Source organism: Chelon labrosus (genome assembly GCF_963514085.1).
Source record: "Chelon labrosus genome assembly, chromosome: 15".
In the NCBI taxonomy this organism is placed as follows: domain Eukaryota; kingdom Metazoa; phylum Chordata; class Actinopteri; order Mugiliformes; family Mugilidae; genus Chelon; species Chelon labrosus.
The window spans coordinates 24,370,877-24,387,376 of record NC_140348.1 but is presented as its reverse complement, the minus strand read 5'-3'; positions in this window follow the sequence as shown (position 1 = coordinate 24,387,376).

The following is a 16,500-nucleotide window of genomic DNA, read 5'->3' as shown; positions in this document are numbered from 1 at the left end:
CTGAGATAACCGAGTCAAGGGCCCAGGGGTCGGGGGTCAGGGCCCTGGCTCATAGGGAACACATGGAAGGGATAAAGAGGCTCTGGATTCCATAAAGCATGTGCAGGCGGCTGACTTATTTACGGCCGCACGGAAAATATCACAACCCAATTCCCTCCTCTCTTGTCCAGTCCACTCCCCCAGTGATGGAAAGATGAATATAGTGAGAAAGAGATAGAGGTGGAGAGAAAACAGCTTTAAAAGCTGCTCTGGTTCTCTCAGTTTTCTTGTCCAAACGACTTTGCCTCAAAGGATCTCTAAGGGGGTCTAAAATAAAAAGAAAAAAGAGAGAGATTTTAAACCGTCATACGCTGTCAGCCACAAACTCAAAGAGTAAAGAAAAGCCATGAGAGCACGCACTAAAACAGCGGGGTATTGTGACAAGCAACAGTTTTGATTTAAACCACGGAAACTAATGGCACAGTGCTCGCTGAAAGGCACATGGCTGGTTTGGTGTTTGGTACACATTAAAGTCACTGCGCTCTCAGATCCATGTTGTGTTACCCTCAAACATTTTGTCCTTGTTAGGCATCTGCCGCCGTTTGATATGTCTGAGCTGTAAGTTGTCTCTGCAGTCACGATTCTATACGGCTCCTTCACAACTTTGTTCCAGTGGAGTTTTTTTTTTTTTTCTAACTGGTAGCCTATGCACGATAGCTTCATGTGCACACGCAGGGAGCAATTTGTGTTTCCATGTGTTGCTCAAGGGGACTTCGACATGTGGACAAGATCAGGAAATTTAATATTGAACTTGCAGCTTAACCACTTACTGGCCCAGAACAGAGGCCCGGTTAAAATTCAATTGCAGTATTTTGAATAGAATTAGACATTGTTTAAAAGCACCGTTTTTCAATACGAGAGCCACAGCAACAATCATGTAGTAATATGATAGTGTGTGCTGGAAAAGCATTCTGTCAGCCATAGCTGATCACTGTGCTACACACTATTTTCTCCATGTATGCTATATTGCCTCAAGTATTCACTCACCCATCCAAATAATTTAATTCAGGTGTTCCAATCACTTCCATGTCCACAGGTGGATAAAATCAAGCACCTAGGCATGCAGACTGCTTCTACAAACATTTGTGAAAGAATGGGTCGCTCGGTCAACTGTCAGTGGTATTATAACAAAGTGGAAGCGACTGGGAACGTCTAGCAACTCAGCCACGAAGTGTCAGGCCACATAAAATGACAGAGTGGGGTTAACGGATGCTGAGGAGCATAGTGTGCAGAGTCAATCTCTACAGACCTCCAAACGTCATGTGGCCTTCAGATTAGCTCAAGAACGGTGCATAGAGAGATTCATGGAATGGGTTTCCATGGCTGAGAAGCTGCATCCAAGCCATACATTACCAAGTGCAATGTAAAGCGTTGGACGCAGTGGTGTAAAGCACGCCGCCACTGGACTCTAGAGAAGCGGAGACGTCTTCTCTGGTGAGACGAATCACGCTTCTCCATCTGGTAATCTGATGGATGAACCTGGGTTTGGTGGTTGCCAGGAGAACGGTACTTGTCTGACTGCATTGTGCCAAGTGTGAAGTTCGGTGGAGGGGGGATTATGGTGTGGGGTTGTTTTTCAGGAGCTGGGCTTGGCCCCTTAGTTCCAGTGAAATGAACTCTGAATGCCTCAGCATACCAAGAGATTTTGGACAATTCCATGCTCCTAACTCTGTTTACTAAAGAGGAAACTTTAGTAAAGTAAAGTTTAGATAATGAAACGGGGCATCCTCAAGTCCTTTTAGTAGAATATTCAAGTATTTGTCGTTCTTCCAGCTTTGGTTTTGTTTTAGAGATATCCAACTTTCTTTGTTCCAGTGGTTGCGTGGAGAAAGAGTTTGGCCACTTGGTGAGAAGCTGAGAGCGATGGAAACAGAGAGAGAGCTCTGAAGGAAGGAAGATATACACCAGGAGAAGAATGACTTGACAGTGGCCATCTGTCCCGTTCTGGCCTTTTTACTGTAGCTTAACTGAGGGTGGTAACCCGACGCGCACATAACACGGTCATTACTTTTCTATTTTAAGTGCATCCCTTTTGTCTCTGAGTGTGTGCCTCTGAGGCTACAGGTTTGTGTGCGCGCACCAGAAAGTGTGCGTCCGCCCGTTGTCATCAAGTCATTGAGGTCATCACCTAAAGGGTCCTGGGACAATATCAGTGTGACAGTAAAGACAAGAGCTGGCAGCGGAGGCTGATGGAGAACAATGCAGCGGTAATGGCTCTCTGGCACAGTGAGTGGTGTTCACCCGTCTTCACCGGGACGCTTCCTTCCCTTTCTGCTTTATCAACACAGGAAGGAAAAACAACATCCCCCACCCCCACCTCCTCCTCCTCCTCCTCATCTCTCATCTTCTCTCCTGGTGGTATTTTTTAGTTTTTTCCTAGGGCTGTCAGTAGATTCAAATAAATAAGCATTAATGCAAATAATTTTTTAAAAAGTCAGTTCTAAATGTACGTAGAAAGGATATTTTTAAAGTTTTTATTACTCTCATCAACGAATGAGCTGCTCTGAAATCTCTCTGCTATCAGCTCTGTGCTTTACTACTGACATCTGCGAGGTGAAAATAGTTACTACGACTGCTCTTTATATTCTACTTGCTTTCCACTGTGTTTTCTTGCTGCTTTTATCATTTCATTTTCCCAAGCTAAGAGCCGAAACAGAATGTGAGTGCATTAATCACCCATAAAAAAATATATAACTGCATTAAAGGGGAACTACTGTTTTTTTACAACCTGGACCTTATTTCTGGCATAAAATACGATCGTTTACTCACCCATATAAATTTTGTGTCATTTGCACTCGTTCAGGAGATAATTAGATCAGCGTATGTCCACATAGTGGGAGTGACTGGGGCACCGAGACGCAGCCTCTAAATAACGCATTATCTGCTGTGAAACTCGTTCATTTCACCTGCTATGGTTCGTCCCCAACCTCAGAATCGGAAGAATATTCAACCGTGTTGCAAAAAACTAGCAGTAGCAAACTACAGGTAAACAAGCCGGCTGTTGTGGGTGCGCGCAGCGCTCACAGATGGCATCATCCAGGTCAGAAGACATCGTCCAGATGATGATAATAGGTAACTCCAAACTCAACGGGGAATGGCACTAGCGTATCATAACAAAACATTGGTGAAGTGAACGAGTTTCGCTGCAGATAATGCGTTATTAAGAGGCTGCGTCTCGGTGCCCCAGTCACTCCCACTATATGGATATATGTGGATGTAAATATCTCCTGAATGAGTGCAAATGACACAAAAGTTATATAGGTGAGTAAACGATCATATTTTCTGCTAGAAATAAGGTCCAGGTTGTAAAAAGCAGTAGTTCCCCTTTAAAAGGAGTTTGCGTTAATAAGCTATTAACATGCTTTTTAATGTTCTAATTTCTTCGTCTCCCATTTGCTTCCCGTTCTTCTTTTTTTTTCCTTGTAAGCTCCTCTTATTTTGACCTTTAACTCCCCTTTCATCTGTCATCTTCTCGCTGCCTTACAAAGCCAGAAATGCTGTAGCTGCACCTTCAGTCATGTTTGGGAAGAATTGTGCTAACTAGCTTGGATTGCTTGGATTATCCAAACATAGTGTACAGTATCTTCCTCTCTGCAGACAGGACACAGGGTGATCACCTTAAAAGGTATAAAACTAACAAATATCATTTGAACACACACACACACGCACACACAAGTCTCATTTTAGCCTCTCATCCTCCCTTCCCTCCCTCTAGGTTCTTCATGTCTTCTCAACAGAAAGCAAAACTGTACTCTCCCCACCCCCTCATCACTGTGTTTTCATTCTTTAATACGGGATGCTGCCTGCTATTCATGCCCCCCCAATCATCTCCCTCATGCTCTCCATCCCTTGTTTATCTACACACACCCTCCCTCTCTCATTTCAAAGCATCCCGAGTTGGGCTGGGAAGGGAGTGCAGGGAGGAAGGACTCTCTCAGGTTACCATAATAACTCGGGCTCCCTTCTTACACATGAGCTCCGCTGCCTGTGTTACCTCAGGCTGACTCTGTGTGTGTGTGTGTGCGTAGTCCTGACCCCTCTTCATCCCCTTACCACAAACATGGCCTGATACATGAAAGAGGACGGGACTGTTGCCCTTGTTGCTCCCTCTGGAGAGACAGCGGGGAGCTGAGACTTTCAGGAAGTTGTGTTTAGAGAGAGAGGGAGAGACAGGGGAGGCGAAGGACATGATGGTGTGTGTGTGAGACAGAGTGTGAGTGGTGGGGGAAGAATTTATAAATATTTGACCATCTTTATGCTTTCCTTCCTTCACTGTCACCCTGGAGGATGCTATTTAAGAGGCTGGAAACCATAAATACAGATATGACAAATGAGAGCATCTCAGCAAGAAACACAAATAGGTGACATCACTGTTAATCATCGACTGCTCATTCGGGCCATCGGAGTCAGGGTCACAAAGGCAACAGACTAAACAAGGCAGCCTAGACATCTTTCACCCTGGTCGTGAAGATGAGTTGTACAGTGTAGTTCATCCAGTGTACTCCCAGTTGGATTTACTTGGAAAACCTCTCAAGAGGAAAGGCAACTTCAGATTCCTGAGGGAGCTATGCAAGGGGCTGCATTGGTGGACATGTGAAGCTGCTGTTTTACAATGTCCTTCATCACTACGGCAATGGCTTATAAAGTGGTCCAGCCTTTACCAGAGGTTAACATTTCTGATGAATGGCCCAGTTTTGCTAAACCTTCTGCATTTCTAGTCTAGTTAATACTTTCTATTCCAGTAGTTTTTGGACATATCTGTTACTAAAACTCAACCCTAGATTTGAGAAGGTTCTTATAGGACACCTTTCAAAGAACTCAAGGTGTGTGTGTAAAAAGGCATCACCTGAATTAAACTAAGCAACAAGTTATTTAACCCCAACTGATGCAATGAGTAGCTTCTCATTTCTTAAACAACCATGTCTAAAGACACATCCCGTGGTCGTGGAAAAGATGTTAGTCTGTTTGAGAAGGGTCAAATCATTGGCATGCATCAAGCAGAGAAAACAAGGAGATTGAAGAAACTACTAAAATTGTGTTAAGAACTGTCCAACACATTATTTGAAAACCGGAAGGATAGTGAGGAACCATTGTCTTCGATCCTGATTGATCATGATCGGCGATCACTTAAACGTTTGGTGAAATCAAATCGAAGAAAAACAACAGTAGAACTCAGGGCTAGAGTTAAGCTGTCAACTTTGGCCCTTCCTGCAGAGTGCCTCAGTGTTCTTTGACCAGCCCAGTTTATCGGCAATGTGCAAGATACTTGTAGTCCTCGACAATGTAAACAGCAGTACATAAGAATAAAGGATGCAATGCAATATAAATAAAAGCAGATTTAAAAAGTACACTGAAATGAGACAAGAGGGAAAATGGTTTGCACAGGGTAAGATATTTTAAAAAGACGTGTTCTGAGTCTGGATGTTAAACATGTCAAAGAGTCCATGTTTCGAATGTCAGGTGGGAGGACGTTCCAAAGGCGTGGAGCTGAGCAGCTGAATGCTCTAAAACCATGGTGGACAGTCAGGCAGATGGTGCAATGGAAGCATGGCACACTTTAGTACTACTGTGATTTAAATGGGTGTAGCATTGTTGCACTTAATTTCTGTTGCACCAAAAATGGTTGATACTGTTAACAAGGAACTGGTAGAGGAGTTGCACGACCCAAGGCGCAGATAGTGGTTAGAAAGTCTTTGCTTGTTGTAAAAGACAAAATCCCAAATTAAACAAGGAGCTGGTCAAAAAGAAAAAGTACACATGAAACAGGCTGGTGCGTTTCTGTCAGGGAGAACAAAGACTAACCAGCCGAGGGGGAAGGGAACACAGAGGCTAAATACAAGTGGAACAATGAGACACAGGTGAGATACATCACGGCGGAGCTGACAATCAGGGACGGCAATCACAAGCAAGTGAAGGCATCTGGAAAGACAGAACGTCTCGTAACATTCAAAGTAAAGCAGCTATATAAATACGAAAGCACTGAACATGAACTCACTTTGGTAAATCTCATTCTCATCAGTTTCTAGCCAACAGTAACAGATATCGTAAACGGCTGTTTCATACTCTAGATCAACTTTAAGCTCGCCTCTGTGTTCCAGATGCTCCATGCTGCCAATCCCTCTGTCGATTCTCACAAACGTGACAAACCTCACCTTAGCTCGGTTCCAGCCTGAACGGAAAACAGTCTACCGTGGTCCTGCTTTCAAATGTCACGTGTTGTTAATATGAACAGAACAGCATCAACGGTGTCAAAAACTCCAATGACTTGTCCGATCCACAACATGGATTTGCACCTCTGTCATTGTGCAAGAGGCCGGGTCCACCCTGGACAGTCTCCAGTCTATCACAGGGCTAATACAGAGAGACAGACAACCATTCACACTCACACCTACGGCCAATTTAGAATCACCAATGAACCTAACCAGCATGTCTTTGAACGGTGGGAGGAAGCCAGAACCCAGAACCTTGTTGCTGTGAGGCATGAGTGCTAACCACCACGCCACTGTGCCGCTAAATTGTATTAACTGAATGGAAAATACCTGCAAATCTAATGACAGTCCCATCAGTCATAGTTGTGCATTATGTTCTTTGGGCTAGCTAACAAATGTTGACATACTTATACTGGACGCTCTCCTGCCCTGGTTGGGTTTTGGGACTCGATTCACAAAAGATTATTGAAAGAAATAATAATAAGGCACAGCAACTTCTACAGATAATATGCATGATTATTTTGTAAAGATCATCTACAAAGCTCTTACTTACTTACTTGGCTCGGATCATTGGTTTAGTTTTGTTTGCCTCATTGCGTCATATAACTTACTTATCTCTAAATCATGGACACGTGTACAGACATCGTCTGCACTGGTGATTGTGGACGGGAAATTGTGTTAATTCGCTCTATCCACTGAACCATACAGGTCCACGTAAACACACAAATGAACAGAGGGATGGATGGACGGATGGACGGATGGGAGGACACACATCTGCCAGTCACTCGTTTAGTAAGTGAGTCCTAGTTTTAGGACAAAGATGTATTTGGGAGACAAAAACATTCTTCCTGCCGGTGCTTTTCTTCCCCTTCGCTCTCTGCAGCCTGTTGATTGATAGCAGAAAAAATGATCTGGTTAAAGTTTAAGCTATCATGCAGGGTTGCAAGTGCTCTCATCATGGGTGACACAAACACAGGCGCTCACACGTACACACAAGGGACATAGTGTGCTAATCTCTTTAGCATCTCCATGGAGACTTTAGTGTGAAAGCTCTGTGGGGGTTTAGCAGTGCCCTGTCTTCAGGCCAATGAGACTGGGAGTGAGGGGGGAAAGCTAGGCGCTGGCCCACGTGTGTGTGTGTGTGTGCGTGCATGAGTGAGAGAGTGCATACGTGCATTTGTGCGTGGCTGCCTGCGTGCCCTTTTGCATTTTCATGAAGTTAATCCCAGCTAGACCAAGCAAATCTGGCTGTGCATAAATAATCACTTTAGGCGAAGCTCAAACAACATCAGTATGCATGACCCTCCATCTCCCTGACACTAGCAATCAGGACAACAGAGCTGTGAGCCACCTTCCTCCTCTGAACCAGCACATGGTTGCTGGCTGCTACGCTGCTGGAGTTAGCCCTCGTGGAGACGAGACAAAGAGGAGTCTGAGTGAAGCATGTGAAAGAAAGATGAAACAAAACCAGCAAGGAAAGAAAGAAAGAAAGAAAGAAGAAGGCAAGGTAAGAAAGAAAGACAGAAAAAACGAAGGCAAGGAAAGAGGCACAAAGGCAAGAAAGAACAAAAGAAAGCATGAAAAAAATTAAAAAAATAAGATGGGGAAAGAAAGAAAGAAAGAAAGAAGAAATGCAAGGAAAGAAATGAGGCATGAAGGCAAGAAAAAACCAAAGAAAGAATGAAAGAATGAAGACAAGGAAAGAAAGAACGAAAGAATGAAAATGAGGAAAGAAAGAAGTAAGAAAGATAGAAAACAAGCTAAGACAGAAGGAATGAAGGAAGACGAGGGAAAAAGAAAGAAAGAAAGAAGGCAAGCTAAGAAAGAAGGAATGAAAGAATGAAAGAATGAAGACGAGGAAAGAAGAACGAAGGCAAGGAAAGAACAAAAGATGAGGAATGAAAAAAGGAAAGTAAGAAAGAAAGATAGAAGGCAAGCTAAGAAAGAAGGAAAGAAAAAAAGAAAGGAGGCAAGAAAGTAAGAAAGAAAGAAAAAAGAAAGTAATTTGGGACGTTGAAAGCCATACTGTCTCCTCTCTTACGACTGTCTCATGGTGTGCTCCAGTGATCTAAGCTCAGCTCCCAACCTTGGGCCCGATTGGCGCTCTACGGGTCAAATTAGCTCCAATACCAAGGGCTTAGTCGGGCTTGAAGAAACAGCTGGCTCCGTGTGGGGCCTGACGGATCCAAAATGGTCACCCAGTAACAACAGCAAAACTCACACCGCGCTACACATTCATTTCCCACAGACTTAGCTCAGTCTGGCTCAAAGTGGGATATTGAAAATGTAAACACAGAGATGTTATTCTGTTCCTAAATGGTGTTGGTTTCCCATGGCGGAGCAGTCTGGAGGGGGCGACAGTCAGATGGTGGTTTGGGCTCGGTTTGTGAAAGTTGAGAGCATCCAGACAGGTCGGGACTGCAGTAGCAAAACTACTGAGTGTTTGGGAAGACAAAAGCCAGAAACAAGAACAACATGTTTTTGAAATTACCACGATGACAGGATCAAATGTTAGCCCTGCTATTAAAAGCTTTTTCAGGACTGAAACACATATTGGTCGGTTCAATGAAATGAAATACAGCATTCTGTCTCTTTGGATGGATTGCCATGAAAGTCGGTGCAGACATTCCCGTCCCCAGTGGATGCATCCTGATGACTTGTTTTGATCCATCCACTGAAATATCCGAAATGTGGATTGGCACAGAATTTCGTACATGTTTCCCTTTCCTTTGCATCTTCATTTGCGAGCAATACAAACAAGGTCTGCAACAGTAGAGTAACTATTAAACATAACATATCAGGCATAACATTATGACCACCTTCCTAATATTATGTAGGTCTCCCTTGTGCCTCCAAAACAGTTGGGACTCATCAGAGAATGGACATGGGCCTTCTGAGGGAGTCCTGTGGTGTCTGGAAAATATGATATTGTTATTGGGGGGGCCTTTGAGGGGAGGGGAGGGGGCCTCTGTGGATCATCCCACAGATACTTGATCAGTTTGGGATCTAGTGAATTTGGAGGCCAGGTCAACACCTTGTGCTATTCTTCATGTTTTTTTGAGTTGTTCCTAAAGCCCTGCTGGGGATGGCTGCTGCCATCAAAGAGTGTCATTGCTATGGGGTGGGGGGGCCTGGTCTGGTCTAGGTGGGTGCTACATGTCTAAGTAACATTCACACCAATGAATGCCAGGTCCAGAAGTTTCCCAGCAGAACACTAAATTGTCACAAGATGCTCAGTGTTATTTACTTCTCCTGTCGGTGGTCTTAATGTTGTGGCTGATTGGTTTATGTAACAGTATTATGCTGGACACAGAACTATAGAGCTTTCTGTTTGCATGGTTGCAGACTCTCGTTTATGCTCCTGGCGCGCAACTACTGTTATTGTTTCTTTTCAGTCGTCCTAGCCAGCGCAGATTTCAGCTTCCAAAATGACCTAATGTGCGGCGTCCGTGCCGTCTCAGATACACATATCATCCCTTCTTCGGTTTTAAATTTATTTGCTGGGTTAAGATAAACACATCGACGCAATCAGTGAAAAGCAAGACGGAAAGGCTGGGGACGGATTTGTGCTGATGGTGGACAGAGAGATGATAGAGACGACGGAGGAAGAAAAAAAAACATAAAAAACAGGAAGGGGACACAGGAAAGAGACAGAGCGGTGGAAGAAGTCGGGGCAACATGTGCTGCTGTCAGTCTGACTTTTAATCCCTTTGGATTTTTTCTGCCTCCCTTTCCCACGTTCTCAGTGTTAATTGATAAACACGGATGGAACGGGACACCGTGACTAATCATTCTGGCTGCTGCTGTCTTGCTGCTGCTGCTGTGTGAGTGTATATATGTGTGTGTGTGTGTGTGTGTGTGTGTGTTTACAGGTCATTGAAGTGTGTAGGCCTCACTGGACTGGCACCGCTAATAAACTGGCAGCATCGCCAGCCGGCTGCGGTTGCATGCCAGCTCCTTGTCTGATTTTCCCTCAGAACAGAACCACTTTAAGGCGTAAGCCAAAAACACAGTTTGTTCCATGACTCAGTGAATAGTACACTATTCTGTGACTATAACCGAGATCAAACAAACGCACGGATTCAATGGGTATAAGCGTTCTCTTGTACCCCTGCTAAATCTGGGCATTCATGTTTAAACTCTCGCTCGGTGTTTTCTTTTGCGAGTGCAGAACACGTGCCAAAACACACCTCTCTGTTTTTACTACTCCGGCTCAAACACCTTTCCTACTAGGGTTAAAAACAAGGAAATGAGGTCATGATATTTGTTCGCAATTCTCCCAAAAAATCTGCTCTGTTTTACGAGGATACCAGTAACTATCATTTGTACGTACTGAATTAAAGGTCGATTGAGCAATCTTTATCCACGCTTGCAATTAGTACGCCTATGTGCAATGGAAAGGGACTCAAAGCATGTGTCTGCAACATCCAGTGAAGTTTTGGGTTCAATGGAAAAATGCTTGCAGATAAAAGCATCAGATCTGTGTGGTTCAATGAGAAAACTTAGCTTTACAAAAGTAAATTTGCTAAAACTAACTCTTTAAATAGTCACAAATTCCACATTTCTTGTTCCTTTACCTTTTGCTCTACTCTCTCAGCATTGACGGCAACTACATCTCATTGCTCCTTCTTTTTTCTGCATGGATTTGACAACAGCCAGTGAAAAATTCCCCCCGCTCTCTTCCTACTCATAGTTGCGCAATTAAATAGTGGAGGTAAAAAGGAATTTCCATTTTACAGGTGTTGTTGTGTACGACTACTGGAGCAGAGATGGTTAAAGTCAACAACGTCGTCCTCCATTTACTTCGCGCAGTACCTTTTAGAGGAAATGAAACTGAGTTCAGTCGCAGATGCGAGCAGAAACTTATGAACGTGGCTTTCCTTGTCTGCTCCTGCATGCATTTAAACCTTGGGTCAGTGCTGTAAAGACGGCCATATTCTCTTCGGACAACTTTAAAACAGGTAAGTTGGTTTTCCGAAGAGCAGAGGATCAACTAACGATTCTCTGGATGCTTGACAATAGGACGTCAGAAGTAAAATTAATAGCAGTTTCACAGATAACCAGCTCTGTTTTATCCTCAAACTTAATTCCTGATGAGAAAGCCTTGTTTTCCATGTTCACCTGGGAAGTATTTGTCCTAAAACTGAAGAAAACAATTCAGTCTTAATCCCTGTTTATTAAAAACACACATTACCAGCAAACCTACGTAAATCCCTCTAAGATCTCATATTATTAGTAGTTGTTTAGAGCGAGAATGATGTTGTTCAACGCAGTCTGTTGCTTCTAAATTGCTCCTGAGAGGTGTCAACACTTGAGGCCATGGTTTAAATGAATAATTCCATGTTTTGGGCTGAAATGCACTTTCTTGTTTTCTTCGGAGGGTTAGCGGAGAAGATTGATACCACACTCACAGACACCCACTGTCTGCCCACGCTAACCAAAAAAACATGAAGCGGAGGGAGAAACGCTAGCCGAGTCTGTCCAAAAATAAGCCAATTAACACCTCTGAGCTGGATTTAATTCATGATTAGTTACAGATTTTTTGGAAGCAGTTTTGTTTTCTGGTTACTGCTCTCCCTGCGTCCTATATGTCTAAGTTAAATAAAGCTAAGTTGTCCTAGAGGTAGGTCTTAGCTGTCTTGCTCATGGACAGATATGAGAGCAGCATTCATCTTCTCTTTTGGCTTTCTGCAAGAAAATAAATCTTCCCAAACGTTTCCTTGAAAGCCCACTGCCCACATTTACGGTAACAGCTGAAAAGATGTTGCTCGGCTTAAGGAGTAATCTTAGTGTGTTGCAGTCAATGTCTGCACAGTCTCTGAGCTCTGCAAGAACCGGCCAATCACGCGTTTCCGTCGCAAACACACCCCTGCGCCTCTCCTTCCTCACACATAAACACACATGCATGCATGGACTCATAAATTGCCCCTTAGTCATACTCCCTTAGTCATACCACAGGGCTCACACCCACATACTGTATTCCTCCTACTCACACGCCCACTCACACTGACTCACTCACATAGCCTCACCGCTGACTTATAGTCAGGAAATTAGCAGCCAGAGTTGGCTCAAACAGCAAAAAAGACATTTGAAAAAAAAAAAAAAAAAAAGAAGCGTCCCCCGACTGCGTTTTTCTTCCCTTTTTGCATCTCAAGTGGTCGGCCTCTTCTTCGACAATAAAAACCCTCTGACCACTGAGAACAAAAGGAAAGCCCCAAATGAGAAGGAATTCGAGCTCCATTATGCTTATTCAAATTGTTCCGTGCTGACATGCGAACAGATAATTGATGTATTTTGCCTCGACGGTACAATATGTGGCGAGTGGTTGCATAACCAGAAAAACATAGAAACTGCTCCATTAAGATTAGTTCGGCACAGATGTTTGGATCCACATGAGGGGCTCGGAGTAAAAAGAACTGACAAGCTTACACAAGGAAACAGTTGCAGGATTGGACTGCAGGGAGACAAAAAAATAAATAAATAAAAACAAGAGTGACTGAAATAAACTACAAAGACAGGGAGCGATAGAATCTAAAGCCAGATGCATGTGATCAATAACACATCAGTACAGAAGCACATGCTGTACTCTGTGGCTTATTGATCAAACCATGACTTGAATGAGAGGATCTTGAGTTAAAGACTAAATTATATAATTCTTGCTTCCCCTTTATCCTTCAGTCTGTGTCGGCAGCAAATAACACTGGAAAACATGCACACATTTCTAATGGCATGAAAGCAAACCCAGGTGCTTTCTTGTTTCAGTCCGTGTTTTGGTGTTGAAAAGTCAACACTACGCTAATGCTAATAATACCAAACCCTGCTTCAGGTGCAAGTTCACCCAAAATGCATAAAAACTACTTTTCCTATTTCTGTGAAGTCCAAAAAGGTTAAAAAAGGCAACTGGACTTGTGGAGTGTTTTCTTCAGCTCTAGGGGACTGGTGGGAAGTCTGAGGTTTAAATAGGAACTCCTACTGGAACTTGCTTGTTATGTTAACAACCAGAAACCGGTGCAGCTAATGTCCATTAATGTCGTTGACGGGGGACTGTTTTTTGTCCCTGTCCTCTTCCCTATGAATGATGCTCTAATGACTCTTGTCCGTCAGAGGCTCCAGTGTCAAGGTGTGAATGAGGTTGAAACTTCTTGGGGACAAGAATTTTGGATATACCATGACCTGGATGACTGAGAACCTTCACAGACATATTTCTGTGAAGGTTCTCAGTCATCCAGCTCATGGTATATCCAAAATTGTTAAAGAAAGGCAACTGGACTTATAGAGTTTCTTGAAGATGTTTCATCAAAGTAGCTTTTTCAGTTCTGAAGGACTGGTGGAGGAGTTGGGGTTTAAATAAGAACAACTGTGGGCGTAACCCATCAGAAACTTTCTGGACTAGTGTCTGTTAACAGCTAGATCTCATGGTGCGTACTCTGAAAGATCTCAGAGGTTGCAGTTATGTTTGTGGGGACAGCAGCACTGAGACTCTGGCCTCATTCAGACCTTGCTTTAACATCCATCCTAGCAATCTGATAGCAAGTGGCCAGCTAAATGCACAGGCGTGAACACACCCAGGGTGCATTGAGGATGGATGTGAATGACCTGATCTCAGACCACATTTGGAGGTGGTAGAGTATATATATTCACAGACCAGCCACAACATTAAAACCACTGACAGGAGAAGTGAATAACATCGACCATCTTGGGAGAATTCATTGTTCTGCTGGGAAACTTTTGGACCTGGCATTCATCGGTGTGGATGTTACTTAGACATGTAGCACCCACCAAGACCAGACCAGGCACCCCCACCCCATAGCAATGACACTCCTTGATGGCAGCAGCCATCCCCAGCAGGATGCAGCCTGACACAGGAACACACACACAAAAACGCTTTAGGAACAACTAAAAAAAAACATGAAGAACAGCACAAGGTGTTGACCTGGCCTCCAAACTCACTAGATCCCAAAATGATCAAGTATCTGTGGGATGATCCACAGAGGCCCCTCCCCTCAAAGGCCCCCCCACTAACAACATTCTGTTGCCAGACACCACAGGACACCCTCAGACGGCCCATGTCCATTCTCTGATGAGTCACAGCTGTTTTGGAGGCACAAGGGAGACCATGAAAAACATGAAGAACCGCACAAGGTGTTGACCTAGATGGATAACCATGAAATAAACAGAGATTAATGGTCTCTGGAGGATGGTTGATTACTGGTTGATTTTGGTGATCCCAAACTCTTTTTTTCTGGGACTATTTAATCCACTATTTGACCACCCCATTAAAAATAATGACATTCCATCAGGCTCCATTGGGTTTAGCTATAATTAGCAAATGCTAACACCCAACCACTGAACAAGGTAAACATTATACTTGCTACAGACCTGAATGTTAACATTCAGTGTGCTTAACCCACTAGGCTTTCTTCGGTAAGCTGCTTTCTAAAGTGCAAAATGTAAACAATAAATCTGTTGGCCACAAGGGATTAAAAAAAAACGGGTTTTGTTGGAGAATGCCAGCTTCTCTGCCAACTGTAACCGGTTTGCTTGTGTACACGTGCAAAACAAACGTTCTTTGGTAACCTTCATGCACGTGCCTGGCGATGCTCAAGATGTGGGAACAGAAATTACGATTATCAACATGGTGCTCCACCGCAGAGGAAGAAGTAAAAGAATATCTAAAGCCCTGATGTTAGTGGAGTGATGAAGAGAGAATATTGAATGAAGACAACATTTTAGTAATTTCTGTGTTCACTGTGGATTGGGGATTGAGGATCAGACTTTTGGGCAAACACTGATTTTTTTCACAGTGCATGTAGACGTTGGATTTCTGTAGGTTTCTCCTATTAATCAGGTTAATTACATCTATATTAATGCAGACATTACTACTGTCAGTATGTTCAAATGTTAGACTGTAGTGCAAAGCATGACTTTGCCAAAGTTCAATGTCTTAGGGTTAAGGTTAGGGTAGCTAGCTTCCAGTGAACAACTGCAAATTTGAGTTGACTCCAAAGTGATTTGGGTGAACTGATCCTTTAAGAGCTCAGCGTTTGCACCCTAAAGATTTTTTAACAGTTTTTATCATGCATCCATACTCCTTTCCATGAATTTGCTGTAAAATTTGCGTGAATGCCCAAAATCTGTAAATACGATCTAGACTAAGTGAAACTGGAACGTTCTCTTTACAGTAATTACCCCAAATATATTACATATATATTACACGGTGTCAGGGATCTCCTGTGTTTTACGCTGCGGCCAATCCTTGAGAGGCAGAGATGTTAATGAAACCGAGACTGAGAGACAGACAGACAAATTGGCAGTTGGGGGACTGGCCCTGTCCTGCTTTACAGCTTATAGGAGCAATCATAATAAAAACGCCAGTAAATCCCCACCATTAGCCAGTTAAGGACAGGAAACAGAGACTGGCTTTTATCGCTGCTTCTCTCCACTGCTGCCCATACCTGCGGCCATGTGTCACACACACACAGACACACACACACACACACACATAGACCTATGTACACTCAGTTATTTACACCCAGATTTCCTTTCCAGGCTCTTTGGGTACTATTAGCTCAGACTATTTTTAGGCCACCGTGTGCTTTTTTCATTACTGCATAGTAAACAATTCCTCCGCTCATAACTACAAGGGAAGTAAGATTTCTACTCCTGGATGGGATGGGGAGCACCAATGAGTGCCTCTTGTAATGAGTCTCTCTCAGAGGGTTGGCCCTGGCGCTTTCGGGACCTTTCTGGATGCCAGCTCCAAAAACACAGAGCTCTGTAGAGGCTGGTTAAAGGTTGTTGTGCTTTAGGGTGTCTCTTCCTTTATTCTTTCTCTTTTAGTCCTTTCTCCCTCCTCTGTTTGCCCTGCCATTCCTATACTTAAAGGGGAATCCTCCTTTTCTATGGTCGAGCTTGCTGAGTGTGAATGGACCGGGTTGGGATGAGACTGCAGGGTGGAGGTTGTGTGCATGTTAGTAGGGGGGCAGTAATGGCCCAGTGAAAGGCTCTTTTGTAGGGCTCCTGCTGTTTGACAGTGGGGCTATCTTCCCAGGACTCATCTTTGGCCCTACCACACCCACCCAGCCTTTCATATGGTAAGGCATCCTAATGGCTTTAACACTGACCCGATTGCTAAGGAACTCCCAAGCAACCAACGGGCCGCTCCTTGGCAACCACCGGGGCTACCCAGCCTGTCATCCTCCACCCCCTCCCTCTCTTGGTAACCAGCCGCTGCCCCGGCAACTGCTTCTGC